This window comes from Anabrus simplex, chromosome 6, assembly GCF_040414725.1.
Source record: "Anabrus simplex isolate iqAnaSimp1 chromosome 6, ASM4041472v1, whole genome shotgun sequence".
NCBI classification, from domain to species: Eukaryota; Metazoa; Arthropoda; class Insecta; order Orthoptera; family Tettigoniidae; genus Anabrus; species Anabrus simplex.
The window spans coordinates 111,537,083-111,550,887 of NC_090270.1; the positions used below are offsets into that span (position 1 = coordinate 111,537,083).

At 36.3% G+C, this 13,805-nt stretch overlaps 1 long non-coding RNA gene across 2 annotated transcripts in view; it reads left to right on the top strand.

Moving 5' to 3' along the window:
- LOC136875524 (uncharacterized) overlaps positions 1–6,773 on the top strand; it is a 60,584-nt gene extending 53,811 nt beyond the window's left edge. For both annotated transcript variants that reach the window (XR_011018406.1, XR_011018405.1), the window contains one exon: positions 6,495–6,773. This is a non-coding gene — a long non-coding RNA (uncharacterized lncRNA). The remainder of the gene's footprint in view (positions 1–6,494) is intronic.
- The last annotated feature ends 7,032 nt before the right edge of the window (positions 6,774–13,805 follow it).

The following is a 13,805-nucleotide window of genomic DNA, read 5'->3' on the forward strand; positions in this document are numbered from 1 at the left end:
AGGCTTACAGAAGAATATTGCAGTTGAGTTAGACAGCTTGGTTCACAAATGATGTTGTGATGAGACATATAGGGAAAAGAAAGGAATTCTTAAGTACAGTCAAGATCAGAAAGCTGCAATACCTTGGTTATGTGATGTCGAGGAGAGAACTATCACCTATTACACTTGGTCACTCAAGGGAAGATACAAGGCATAAGATCACATGGAACAAGGTGCATTTCATGGCTACACAGTTCTACCGTACCACTACTGAGCTATTTGTGCTGCAACATCTAAAGCCCAGATCTCTGTGACAGTTGGCAAACTTCTGAGAGGAGATGGCACTTGAAAAAAATTAAGTACTACTGAAACTTCTGAAGAAATTTAGTAAAAGATTTTATTAATCCTTTACAAATCAAACTGACATACTAGAGAATAGTTTTATGTTCTAATAATGCCATATTTAAACCCCATGGCACTACAGCCCTGAAGCGCCTTGGCCTACCAAGCGGTCACTGCTCAGCCCGAAGGCCTGCAGATTATGAGGTGTCGTGTGGTCAGCACAACTAATCCTCTCAGCCATTATTCTTGGCTTTCTAGCCCGAGAATATCATATTTAGCAAATTTTGTATCAAAAGGGACTTACTGTTTCTAACTTGGAAATTTTCTTCATCAAAAGGCATATTTAGATACAAAAATATGTTATCCAAACGTAGAGAAAACTTTGAATTTCTGTTATTTTTTTAAGTTTCACTTTTCCTAGTGTAACTATAAAATAAAGATACAAAAATATGTCATCCAAAGGTAGAGAAAACTTTGAATTTGTGTTATTTTTTTAAGTTTCACTTTTCCTAGTGTAACTATAAAATAACATTTAGACTTTACATTTTCACCACATCCATGGTGTTGGAATAGTGCCTCTGCCTCTTGCTTAAAGGCCTCAGATTCTATTCCTTGCTTGTCCATAGATTTCTATTTTGGGCTGAGGAATGGATTAGGTTTTCAATTGAGGTAGTTGTGGAAAAGCCAAGTAATGTGACTGAGGAAGTCATTATGCTAACCACACAAAACTCCAATATCTGGAGGCCATTTGACTGGACAGCAGTAATTTTAGCAGCCCAAAGCTCTTGATAAGCTTTATTGACCACTTTTTCCCCTGAAGAACAATGACCGAAACTAACATTATGACTGCGTTATATGCATAGTTTTGTTTCTTTCATTATCGAGACATAGTTGTGCGACCTCTATGGATCAATGGTGAAGTGTCACTTTCCAGACCCCAACATCTCAGGTGAATTGGCAGTTGAATTTTTGAAGGACAGAAAAAAGTGCATTTGACACACTCCACATTGTATGATGTTGTTGGTATGTGAAAGATCTCTGGTGACACATTTGGTGTTTACCCGACAAAACTAATTAAAACTCTGTCATAGTTTGCTCAGTAGAGATATGTTTCTCTGCTGTCTGGTGGAGTAATTCAAACATCAAAATTGATACACAATAATAATAATAATAATAATAATAATAATAATAATAATAATAATAATAATAATAATAATAATAACAACAACTGCAATCAGTAAGCATTTTACAGTTATAATTCTGATAGTTATAAAGTGTCTGGAAACTTCTGACTGTCGTTAAGGCTTTAGAGGATATACAGGCAATAATCGTGGAATATTATTATTTTATCTGCTGGATAAGTCATATTATTTCCAGTATTCTGTAGTCAATATGTATTGTAGAATGGAAATCAGTACTTTTATACAAACACATGAGAAATCAAATAGTTTTGAAGTTTGCGAGGAACGTAAGCCATAAGAGGAGCAATAATTTGCTTGCTCTCAGCAACCTCCTCCCAGACATCAACGGCTAGATCCCAAAGGTTATCTTGAGGCGGGGTCAGGCCAATTCTCCCTAATGATACGCTTTGTCTCAGCCCACAAGTCCTCAATTTCCTGATTGATTTCATCGTGTTTAGCTAACCATCTCTGGACCTTATTTCTTTTCCATACGTGATTAGATGAAGTTGAAAAATATACAGGTTAAATCACCTAAAGCTTGCACCCCAGATATTTCCGAAATGAAAGTACCTCTACAGAAATGAAGTGCAAGTGATTTGGTTCGGGTAGGTAATCCATCATCTATATGTGATATTGGACAGATAGGATCCTGAAGTATAAACTTCACCACATTTAGAACAGATTTGACTCTAAGAACAACTCACTTTGAAGTACTATATTCTATATACTGTATATCGTAATTATATCTTCTTAGAGACTACAGATTTCTGCAGATGGTAAAGACTTGTGAAGCAATTAGTATGATATGTAGAGTCTTACATAGCCTGAGAGACATTCTGTTTGACAGAAGAGAATCCACCATAAACGTGGGTATAGTTTCAACTTATTAGATGTTAAAAATTGCTAGTTATGCCTTCATATTTATTTACTTTTTGAAATACACTCTGTGCAGCACAATACTGTATGGTAGACTACTGTTAGAATTTAAATGTGATGATTCCCTATATACAGTAATGTAAACAATATGGTGGTCTTGCTTTGTCAAGCAAAATGGCTCTGATGGAATCAGCATTGCTAACACACAGGGCAAAAGATTAGTTAGAAATACAAGCTTCCTTAATATAGAAAATTAAGTCAGTAAGGGAGTGGCTTAAATTCCACTCTGTATCAGGAACTCTTTGAAATTAGTTCTTTAGAAAGGAGCTTACTAACTCCAGCTCCTGTAGGACCTAATTCCTTTGGAAAGGATGTTTTATTTTGGGGTTACATAGTTGTCAGCAGCTGTGCATATGTCATATGTCTTATGAAAGATCAGCTGCATAGAATTGTTGGTTAGGCACTCTCCTCCTACACTTAATATTGTAAAAGTAATCCTTGCCTAATTGGTTGGCATTCAAAAATGCATTAATACAGTAGATTGTGGGCAGTAGATTTAGTGGCATGTTTAAGCAGGCAGCGCACAATTATGGCACTCTGATCTCTTCAATTGGTATAGATTTTAAGAAACATACAGCATTATTATTTGCATTATCCATGTGAATTCTGTATAAAGAAAACCCTCTTTACATGAACATCAGTATAATAATCATAGACCCTCTTGCTTTATGTGGGTTCTGAACCATAAGAATGTAACTTTCTCATATTTTTTAAATCCCACATACATCAGCTAGGATTCAAAGTATGGCTGCAAAAGCCCATGTCTGTGTTTCTGTGTATATTCTTCTTCTATTTGATTTGGGCCAGTATGGACCATGGAGTAATAACTTCAGTATATTGGAATTGTGTTCATCCTCTTCTACCCTTGGCTTTGACGTTCTGCCATATTGCTTCATTTAGTGGCTTATTCATTTCATGCATTCTTCCGAGAAAACCACCTTTTTGGAGGTTTCCTTCCCTTTTCCTCTCAAAAACTCTTAAAGTCTAATATCATATGTCTGAAAGAGTTTCTTTTCTGAATTTATCATATTGTTTGATGCCTATTTTGTCCATATCTAAATGGGTTTCAGTGAGCCACCTAGGAACAACTTTCTTCCCTTCAAAATGCATCAGGATCTTTTGTGCAAGTCTCTCATGGTTCATCGTTAAGAGATGCCCATAAGACTACTCTAGTCTAGTCTTTTCCTCATGGATTCCACAATTCGTTCTGTTTCTTTGTACATTTCTTTGTTTGGCCTTGGTCTTTGTTGTCCATTAACATAGCTAGGCCTTAGAATCTTCCTTTCCTTCTTCTCTAATTGTTGTTTCAATCCTTTGCTTGTTAGATCCATTGTTTCAGCAACATGCAATCCTTCTGATTTAAACACTGTGTTATAACGTCTTTTGTTCTCAAACTAATCGACTTCTTGTTGGTATGCCAATTCGATCATTTGTATTCTTGCTTTGATTTCTTCCTTTTCTAAGCCATTTCTCCAAGATATTTGAAGCTAACTTATCTTTCCTTTGTTCCTATTCATGATTCTTGGAGCCAATTTTATATTTGTCATATACAGTACTGTATTTTGTTTTCTCAAATGAGATCTGTAGACCAGTCGTCATAGGAACTTCTCTGAGGATGTTGATTGGTCTCCTGGCTGATTCAACATAATTCACAAGGATTGCCAGATCATCTGCCAAGGCTATGTGTGTTACTGTGGTGTTTGTTTTAATGCACATATTTCAGACTTTTTAGGGATGGGATGAGAAATGATACAGGTGAACATTTTAAAGAAAATACAATTCCAGTAAGTCATTCTTGAAATGATTTCCTGTACAACATGGAATTCAAACTCACTTTCCTTGCAACACTGGCAAGTAGGGATGGGAATCCTTCTTCATTGAGAGTTTTGAGGCCAACAATCAAAATATAGAGTAAAATTGAATAGCAGTATGCTCTCTGTGTTCGTGTGGAAGTCACAGCATGTTCAATGCGGGACTCAAACGCATCTTTTTAGAATTCCGTGCATACAGAGTACCATATATTGTGGATCTTCTTTGCTAATGTCTGCATCAACATAACTACAGGGTCTTTATTTATGCTTGAAAGGGACTTTCTCGCTCGACCTTGGCCGCCAGTGGCGGTTCAGTTGCCGGCTACCGCGCGTGCGTATGTACGGCAGAATACAGTGCTCAAAATCATTATCATGCATTTTACTCACCATGCTTACAGTTTATGCTCAAAAATCATTATCATGCATTTTACTCACCATTTTTACAGTTTATGCTGAAAATGTTCCCCATGCGCTGCCAAAATAATCAGCATCTCCTAATGAAGTTTTCGGTTACTCTGCCAAGTTCTTCAACACTGATGGATGCAATTGCAACTCTTTAAGTTCATCTAGTGTGTGAGGGTTGTTCCCACAAACTTCTTTTTTTTTTTTTAACATTCCCCACAAATAAAAATCACATGCCGTTAAATCTGGGCTACGAGGGGGCCACAGATTTTTACTTATGATCCTCATACCAAACACGCTTCAGTAAGAAGATAACGACCTTTACGTCTATTTTTATTGTTTACTGAACCTGTAAGTTTGAATCTCTTGGTCAGTTGTTTTATTGTCCCATTGACAGGAATGGGTCTCCCTGGCAATTTCGCTTGAAACTTTTGTCTTGTCCTAGCACACGATTTTCTGCACTTAATGTAAGTATTATGCAGATATACATGTTCACGTAATGAATATTTCACATACATTACAGCACTATACACAATCACAATAAAACACAATACAATACGACATACAGTACGCAGTAGCTTCATTGAACACCCTACTACCTCGGAGCTCAGCTCTCAACAACTGCAGAGTGTGGAAACCGCGCGCGCCAGCGGCCGGTCATCAGCGGCCAAGTTTGAGCGATAAAGTCCCTTCCAAGCATAAATAAAGACCCTGTGCTTATTTGCAAAAAGAAAGCAAGTATAACAAAACCCAGGTTAGGGGCGCTTTGAAAACAGACAAAATATTATCTGCAATTAAATACTGGTAAATAGTGAGCATTGTCATTCCGTTGAATGTTTTGTTATAACTTTCCAGTTAAATACAAAGTATTTATAACTACTTGTTCGAAAGAAAAAAAAGTGGAATGAAGTAGAATGGAACATTGTTCAAGCTACAAATGCAGTTTGCAAAGCAGAAAGGCTACTGGCTGATGCTCGACCGTTTTACAATGTTTCATCTCGTCTGACTTTTTTTGGTTTTGAAACTAATACACCGGGAATAGCATGTTCATGCTTTTCATTTTTAGCCATCCATGTGCACTAAGAATATTACATTCAGTGTACTGTATGGTGGATCTTCCCATCCACCATAAAGTGAAAGTTCAAAATGGATAGATTCTGTGAGCTGCCTCAAGTAAATCAGTCCACTTACAACCTTGCACATACATCTATGCAATTTGCTCATTTGCAGTGCATGGAGACCAGGCCACCTCCCGATTCATTGCAAATGCATGCTTACTCTTATTGAGAATCTCACAGCATGTATATTACCAATGAGAAGTTTTCATTCCTATTTGCAAGTAATTAATGTGGTGGCAGATATTTGGTTGTATACAGTTTTCTTTTTTAAATACCATCTAAATTTGTTTTGCCCTGTGTGTTAATGGTGAGGTTGAAAGAAAGGAAAAAATGTTGAAAAGTTAACAGTGAGCAATTTTATGCAGTATCTGGAAATGGGTTTTATATTAAAATGTGTATGGTGAGGTTTTGGAAAGAAAAAACATTTATGTAGGAAAGATAACAATGAGCAATTATAATGCAGTAACAGAAGATGGGGTTCATAGTAAAATGTTTTTTTTTTTTCATTAAGAAAAAACACAAAGTCCAAAATATAAACATTCTTACAGTAATGAAAAAAAAAACTAAGTCCAAAATGTAAACAATGTGTCCAGATTTTTTGGCTGATCAACATGTTAGTCTTAATCCCATCTCATTGCATTATAATTGCTTTGTGTTAACTTTCCTACATTTGAAGTAGGTACCTGTTTAATTACTTTTGTAATTATTTTTTTCTTTTTGGACAGGAAACTCTTCGATTCATAGAAGTTTCGACGCTGGGGCTGGACGCTTGAAATAAGGTGTTGGACTTAGGGTATATTTGTAGGCATTTTTTTCAGCAAAAATTCAGAAATTACATGATTTTTTTGTTATTGAAACAGCTTTTTTTCTTGTATTTAAGCAATTTTGTAATAAAATTTAAGGTTTATTGTAAAGCTTTTTTTATTTGTTATACTGAATTTTGTAATTTGTTTCAAACTGAATAATGAGTTAAAAAAAATTAAAAAAACTAAGTCCAAACTGAATAAACCTGTTTAGTACAAAATCAAGTTTAAGTATTGTTTTTAAATAACCAATTTAATAAAGATAGGTATGAATATTCAGGATTATTGGAAGGTAAGATAATACACAATGATGTAATGCAAGTCCAGTTTATTACTTTTTCTATCACCCATATTACAAAGAAACAAATGTTATTCAAAGTTTAACAGCAATTTTGCAACAGAACTTCATAAGAAATGAACTAGTATTAAATACTTCTACACAAAAATTCTGTAAGCTAAGTATGACATAACCATTAAAGATTCATAGAATAGTGTGTGTCTACAATCAAATATAATCTTTTACAGTTTTAATGACAATATTTACAAAAGATAAAGCATTTCAAAGTTCTGAAAACAAACTATGCCAGAACATCATAGTATCAAAATTTGAGTGACCTATGCTAACAGAAAAGAAATGAAGCAAAACAGCTTGCAACCAACTGAAACACTTCAGAAGGGAATATGACAAATGCATTCTGCAAAACAAACCCCTTGCACAAGTACCATAACTTCCCAATTAAGCCCTACCTCTTAAACTGAGCTATTCCTTGCCACTTTCCAAAACTTGAAATTATAGCTTAGTCTCTACATCCTGAGACAAAAACTAGCACAGAAAGAAAAAGAAATCAAAGCAAAAGTTCATGTTACAATACACAAGGTAGGTTTTTAAAATTTACTGCAAATATCTTAGTTGCTTAATTATAAACATTAGTTTCAAAAAAGAATGACATTTAGCCAAAAGGAACCTTTAACAGTTCATTAACAATCCTGCCCTAAAGCAGTACAGAACCTTCCTCACATTTCTTGGCTAGTTAGTACACTGCAGTTTATGAACTCTTCCAGTAATAGCTCTTCTGTGCCTTTGATGGAGAATGCAAGCTCATGTCTTCTTTCTGGAAACAGAATGAAAATATTTTAAGTTTAATGACATAAGACAAATATCTTGCATTAAGAAGTATTAATACAAATATGAACAAACTGTTTCCACATCCAATCCAGTAAGAAATTATGAATATGTACACTAGTCCACTGAAATTGGCCAGCAGCATATTTAACTTTATATATTCTCAAAACAATGATATTCCTAAACAGTGGGTAGCAGCTGGCTAAAGAGGTTAAGTTTTGAATCCTGCTCAAACATTCATCCAGTTTCAAAGAGGATGTAAAAAATCTTCTGCAGTGGCCACTTTTTGTGCACTAGTATACAGTACTAGTTAGTCCTATACAACATGTTACAAGGTGGTGTTATATGAACATGATAGCCAGTGTTTTTAAGGTTAAAATTAGACTAGACTTTGCTCAGAAAGGAATATGGTCATTTTTGTCCAATACATCTCCTTAGCCTAGGCATCTGAAGTCTTTCACATAGCACCCAACTTAAGTTTATTTTAGCATTACAAATGATGTGGTTGTCCTTACAGCAATGAAAAAAAGAAATGGCTAAGTATTTTTGCTAAACAGCCCCTAGGCTTTCCAAATTCTCTGGATTGTCCACAGCATGGAGTCCACCTAGTTGCAGAAATAATCATCCTGGAAGAAATCTTTCCAGGCCCTAAGAACTCCATCCCACAATTCTGTTCCTTAGTGGGTTGCAGTTAACTACAGATAAGCTCCAACACTATCACAAGAGATTCAATAAAACAGTCAGAGCACCAACCTTTGACAGTTTCACATAGCATGAATCATCTTGAACTGGGCTCTAATCAATGAAGTCCAAAGCTCCCTCTGTAGATCAGTCTCACTGTCAGCCTCCAGTTCTTAAAGTAGCAGGTTCAAACCTAGCAGAGGTAGTCTGATTTGATGGGCAGAAGAAAGTCCATTCAACACTCCATCTTGTAAGACGTCTGCATGTAAATATCCAATAACATACTATAAAATTTATTAGAAATCAACCAGACAACAGGTTTGGTTTAGACAAGGAAGCAGCCAGATGTCAACTTAAAATGCTTGCACATGACAGCTGAGGCCATACAATTAATCACCACCTTTAAGGCAGTCACCCATATGGCAGATTCCTCATCCATTTACCTAGTATTTTCATACATCATTTCAAACACACATTCTGACAGGGTCCTACTAGTCACTTGAGATGAATCTCAACCCCTATCTACATTCTCCCAGCTGACACTTCACAAAATGCTCATGTTATGGCCTCCTTCCCATCAGCCCTCCAACTATGACTATTACAATTCAATGGTTGACCCCTCTGGATCAGTGATAGTATGTTGGCCTCAAGATCTTAAGATCATAGTTCAAACCTGCCAGAGGTAGGATTTTTTTGAAGGTAGAAAAAATCCATACAATGCTCCTTGTCATGTTTGCATCTCTGGTTCATCTCAAAGATGAGATCATGATATTCAGAGTTACACAACTGAGAAGAAAAAGTAATAGTAAATCAAATTTTTGTACAGTAACCAAAGTGTTACATGATAATAAACCATATATACCATTGCAAAGATCAGAGAAGAACATGCTACCACTGAGCCAACTGGACACTGCTCAAAGCCATACATTTTTTTTTCATTGTCTCCCTTTCAAACTAGAAGTTACTTTGACTATCTGACCAGATTCAATCTATTGAAGCATTTGTTGTGATAGAAATTCACATTTTACACACTAATTTATGAATCTAATAAGACAATGTAGACTTGCAGCTAATCCAGGTCCCTTAGTTTGCACAAACTTTTAAACAGTGATTTTTATTCTTCGTCATGCAACAGCTACTTTCTGAAACTTCAATTCATGTGTGCCACTACTTGCCTTCTTTTTCTCCGCTATTGGCTTTACATCACACCAACACATAGGTCTTATGGCGACGATGGGACAGGAAAGGGTTAGGACTAGGAAGGAAGGAAGCAGCCATGGCCTTAATTACAGTACAGCATTTCCCTGGTGTGAAAATGGGAAACCACAGAAAACCATCTTCAGGGCTGCCAACAGTGGGATTCAAACCCACTATCTTCCGAATACTGGCCGCACTTAAGCAACTGCAGCCATCTAGCTCAGTCCTACTTGCTTCTAGCATTTTTTTATTGCTTCTAATACTGTACATACCCCATTAAAAAAAATGTTTTCATGGGAAGTTTGTATTCTGCTATGAATTGCCCTGAATGCTTGTCATTTTCCTATAGAACTACAAGTTTATTGGCGAAGTATATACTAAAAGGCAAGAAATATTTTATTTGAAAAGAGCACAGGACAGAATATAGAAAATTTGACAGATTCATTTTTACAATAGTCAAGTGTGAGGAAGAACTCCTCGAAAACATTACTTGCTTTCAACTCTAGATTTCCACAACCTTGTCATGAAGTCTTAATATTAACTTATGTGACAAATACAAAAGTAGGTAGTAATATTTTGGTGTGCCATAACCCTGAACATCCTCTATAATTGCATTAAAACTTTTCTATCCTGGAAACTAAAATCATTCAGCCTTGCCCAAGCTCAAAATGCATCACAATGACTATCACCCTAGAAATACCTGGGATAAGATTAAGATTTATATTTTTAATAACTTGCCCAGTACTGTATGAAGTGAGGATCACTAAAATTAATCAAATAGGCAATTCCAACAAATAAATTAAACCATTATGTTAATGATTTTACTCTTTCAGTTATCACAATGTAAGAAGATTTTACACCTAGTCTTTAAGGAGGCCGTTCATTTTCAGTTAATATAACAATTTTTCCTGTCTGTCAAAACATCTCATTCTGTTACAAATATATTTTTTACTGGTATGTTAAAATGTTATGTGTGTCAACACATTGGAAAATCTAGGAAGTTATAAAAATTGTAATTCCACTCAAAATTATATTACAGTATATACTGTATATCCAGTTAGTGATGTAGGTCAAATTTTTTGTTTGCAAATTATTTAACAACACAAAGTCTTGTAGTTTTCTGGCAACCATGAGATTGAGAAGGAAGCAGCTCTGGCATTAAGGAAGAGCCCCAGCATGTGCCTGGTAAGAAAATAGGAAACTGCAGAAAATCATCTTCATGGTAATGAAGGGGTTCAAACAACCACCTTCCAAATTTAAGCCTACAGTTGCCCGTACAAAGTCCAACTCGTTCATTTATGTGGATTGAAGGTTATGCATAAGCACCAACCAGATTTAACAGCATCTGAAAACAAAAATACAAATATTTGTCACAAATATTTTTCAAACAAATTATTAAGTATGAGAACTAAAAAACAGTAGAAGCAAACATTGTCTTGCAACATTTCAAATTTCTTGAAAAGGATAATCATAGCAGGTATTAGACCAAGTATCCTGTTACAGTCTATCCACCTCTTAGCTGCTGGACATCCACTAACACTTCCTCTAGGCTTCTTTCCATTTCCATTCTGTTTACATGGTCCTTCCACTATCTAAAGCCTGTTATACACAAATATGTCAAACTCAAGACTTCATAAGAATTGTCAATACTTTACAAGATTACTTATCAAATCACTTGCAACACTTCAACAGTCTTGAGAGTGAATTAAAATATGTTCTAATCTATTAAAGAATTGCTAAGTCTTTGACAAAATTGACCAATGAAATTCCAAGTAACAGTGCACACTATGCTGCTAGGCATGCTGCGATTGCCAGGACAGGAATCAAAATGATAAAAATGACTTCATCTTAATTGTTAAGTATGATACACATCCCTGCCTATATTCAGTGGACACTCTGAAGTATCACAAAATGGTGATTGTTGTGTAAAGGGGCCTAACAGCTATGTCATCAGCCCTTAATGGTACAAGGTGCAACAAAATGAAAATTGAAACTTCAAAATGTATCCGCTGACCAGAATATTAAACTAATGGTGATGAAAAAAAAATCAGTGGATTCAATTCACAATATCTTGAATCACTGGGATGATTCACATTATCTAAAGGGGTTCATAATCCAGGTCACCAGCCCCTCATAACGGTACAAATTAATGGTAAAGCAGAGCCATGGTGTTCCTCCTATACTGGTACTAATCACAGGTAATGTAGGCCCATGGTATGTCACACACACAATGACACCAGTCACAGGTAACAAACCCATGGTGTTTGTAACATAGTGGGACTAATCCTAGGCACTGTAAACCCATGGTGTTTGACATGGTATCACCCACAGGTAATAAATCTCATGGTGGTGTTCACATAATGGAACTACTCTCACGTAACAGACCCATGGTTTTCTTCACATAGTGGTAATAATCTCAGGCACCAGCCAAACCTGTGGTGTTTCACACACAATGTTACTAATCACAGGCAACATAGAGCCATGGTGTTTCTCATAAAGTAGTACTACTACTCACAGGTAGCACAAACCCATTCTGAACACAGGGGAATGGATAAATTCCTGGATTTTGGACCCTTTAAGATGGGTATCATCCCAGTACTTGGGGTATTGTAAGTGGGAACCACTGATTGTTTTTGTTTCACAATCATTTTTTCATCATCATTCACTTTAAACTAGTTGGTGGATGCATTTTAGGGTTTTGATTTTAATTTCATCACCTTGTACCATTAGGGGTCAATGACCTAGCAGTTAGGCCCCATTAAACAACAATCATCATCATAGCTCAAGACAGCCTGCACAGCCAAATGCTCCCCACCCCTCACCTCGGTCGAATACACATGATAGTACTAACCACAGGCAACGCCCAGACCCGTGGTGTTCATCACCTAAGGGTACTACTCCTAGGTAACATAGATCCATGGTGTTCCTCACATGGTGGTAGTAATTGCAAGAAAAGTCAACCCATGGTGTTCCTCAATTGTACTAATCAGTAACAGTATCATGGTTCTAAAATAATCCCTTGGTCACCCGTTTAGTTTCCTCTTACAACAGGCAGGGGATACCGTGGGTGTATTTTTTGTCTGCATCCCCCACCCACAACGGGTTGTGTGTTTGGTCCGCGAGAGCCATTTTGTTTCGCTCAATTCTGCCAGCAAGCTGGTTAGGACCCAGCTATCCGTCACCTGGAATGCGCCACGTAGGACAATCACCTCTTCCCCTGCTACGCCAGCGTAGTAGGTTTGTGGACAAAATAAAATGAATAAAACTCTAGCATATGAAGAGATTCCAAGAGAAAAATCTCATGGAAGTGGACAGCTTTTATGTTTATCACTGTACATAACCTATAAGTAAAGATTATCAGCCATGATCAATGTATGATCTCTGCATATTTTATTCATGTAATATATATGAATTTCTGTTGCATTGCTCATTTTTATGCTAGTAAATTCAATATAACCTCTACAAATGATATGGCAGCATATACATTGAAAACATTTTGATTCCTCCCAAACTGAAGTCCATTCAGCATTCCACATCGTAAGGTGTCTGCATGTAAAAGATATGTGTTAACATGTTTGTGTTTGCCCTACAACAGGCTATTCATTAAAACTCAGCTAGACGCCCAAGAAATTCAGTATACTCTGCCATGCAGTATGCTTAGAGTAAAACTGAACATCAATTATGGTTCACTGCACATTTCTTTTCCTTTTATGAATTATCCTGCTGGTAATACAAGAACCACAACTGCTGTTTGCCTTTCCCCCATGTTAACACAAAATGCTATCAAACCTTGCCATATCTTCAAATCTTAAACCTTCAGCAATGTTGAACAACCTGACAAGTCTTTACAATTTTCCTTGTGAAGTATTGAATTGAAAGGAAAAAATAAAATTTTGTATAACAGGCATTAGGCACATTAACAAATTCAGTTGCTTTATCACTTCCTGATTCCTTTTATGTCCCGCTATGTGTTCCCTGGTGTACACTTGGTGAATCTTATCTCTGCAGTAATCTTAGTTTAGTCTCTTCCCAATTGTCCGAGGCTCATCTGAATCATGGGAGATTTATGCAGGACTAGAATTCTATTTTGAAGCAAACTGTATTACTTCCAAGGTGAAGAAGAAAATTCTTTTCTCAGCTTGCAGTAAAACTACAGTACATACTGCCCCCTTTATTCCCAGTCAGCTCAGCCAGAGGGTCAGAGTTCCAGAAGTGGACCGTTCGCTGACAGG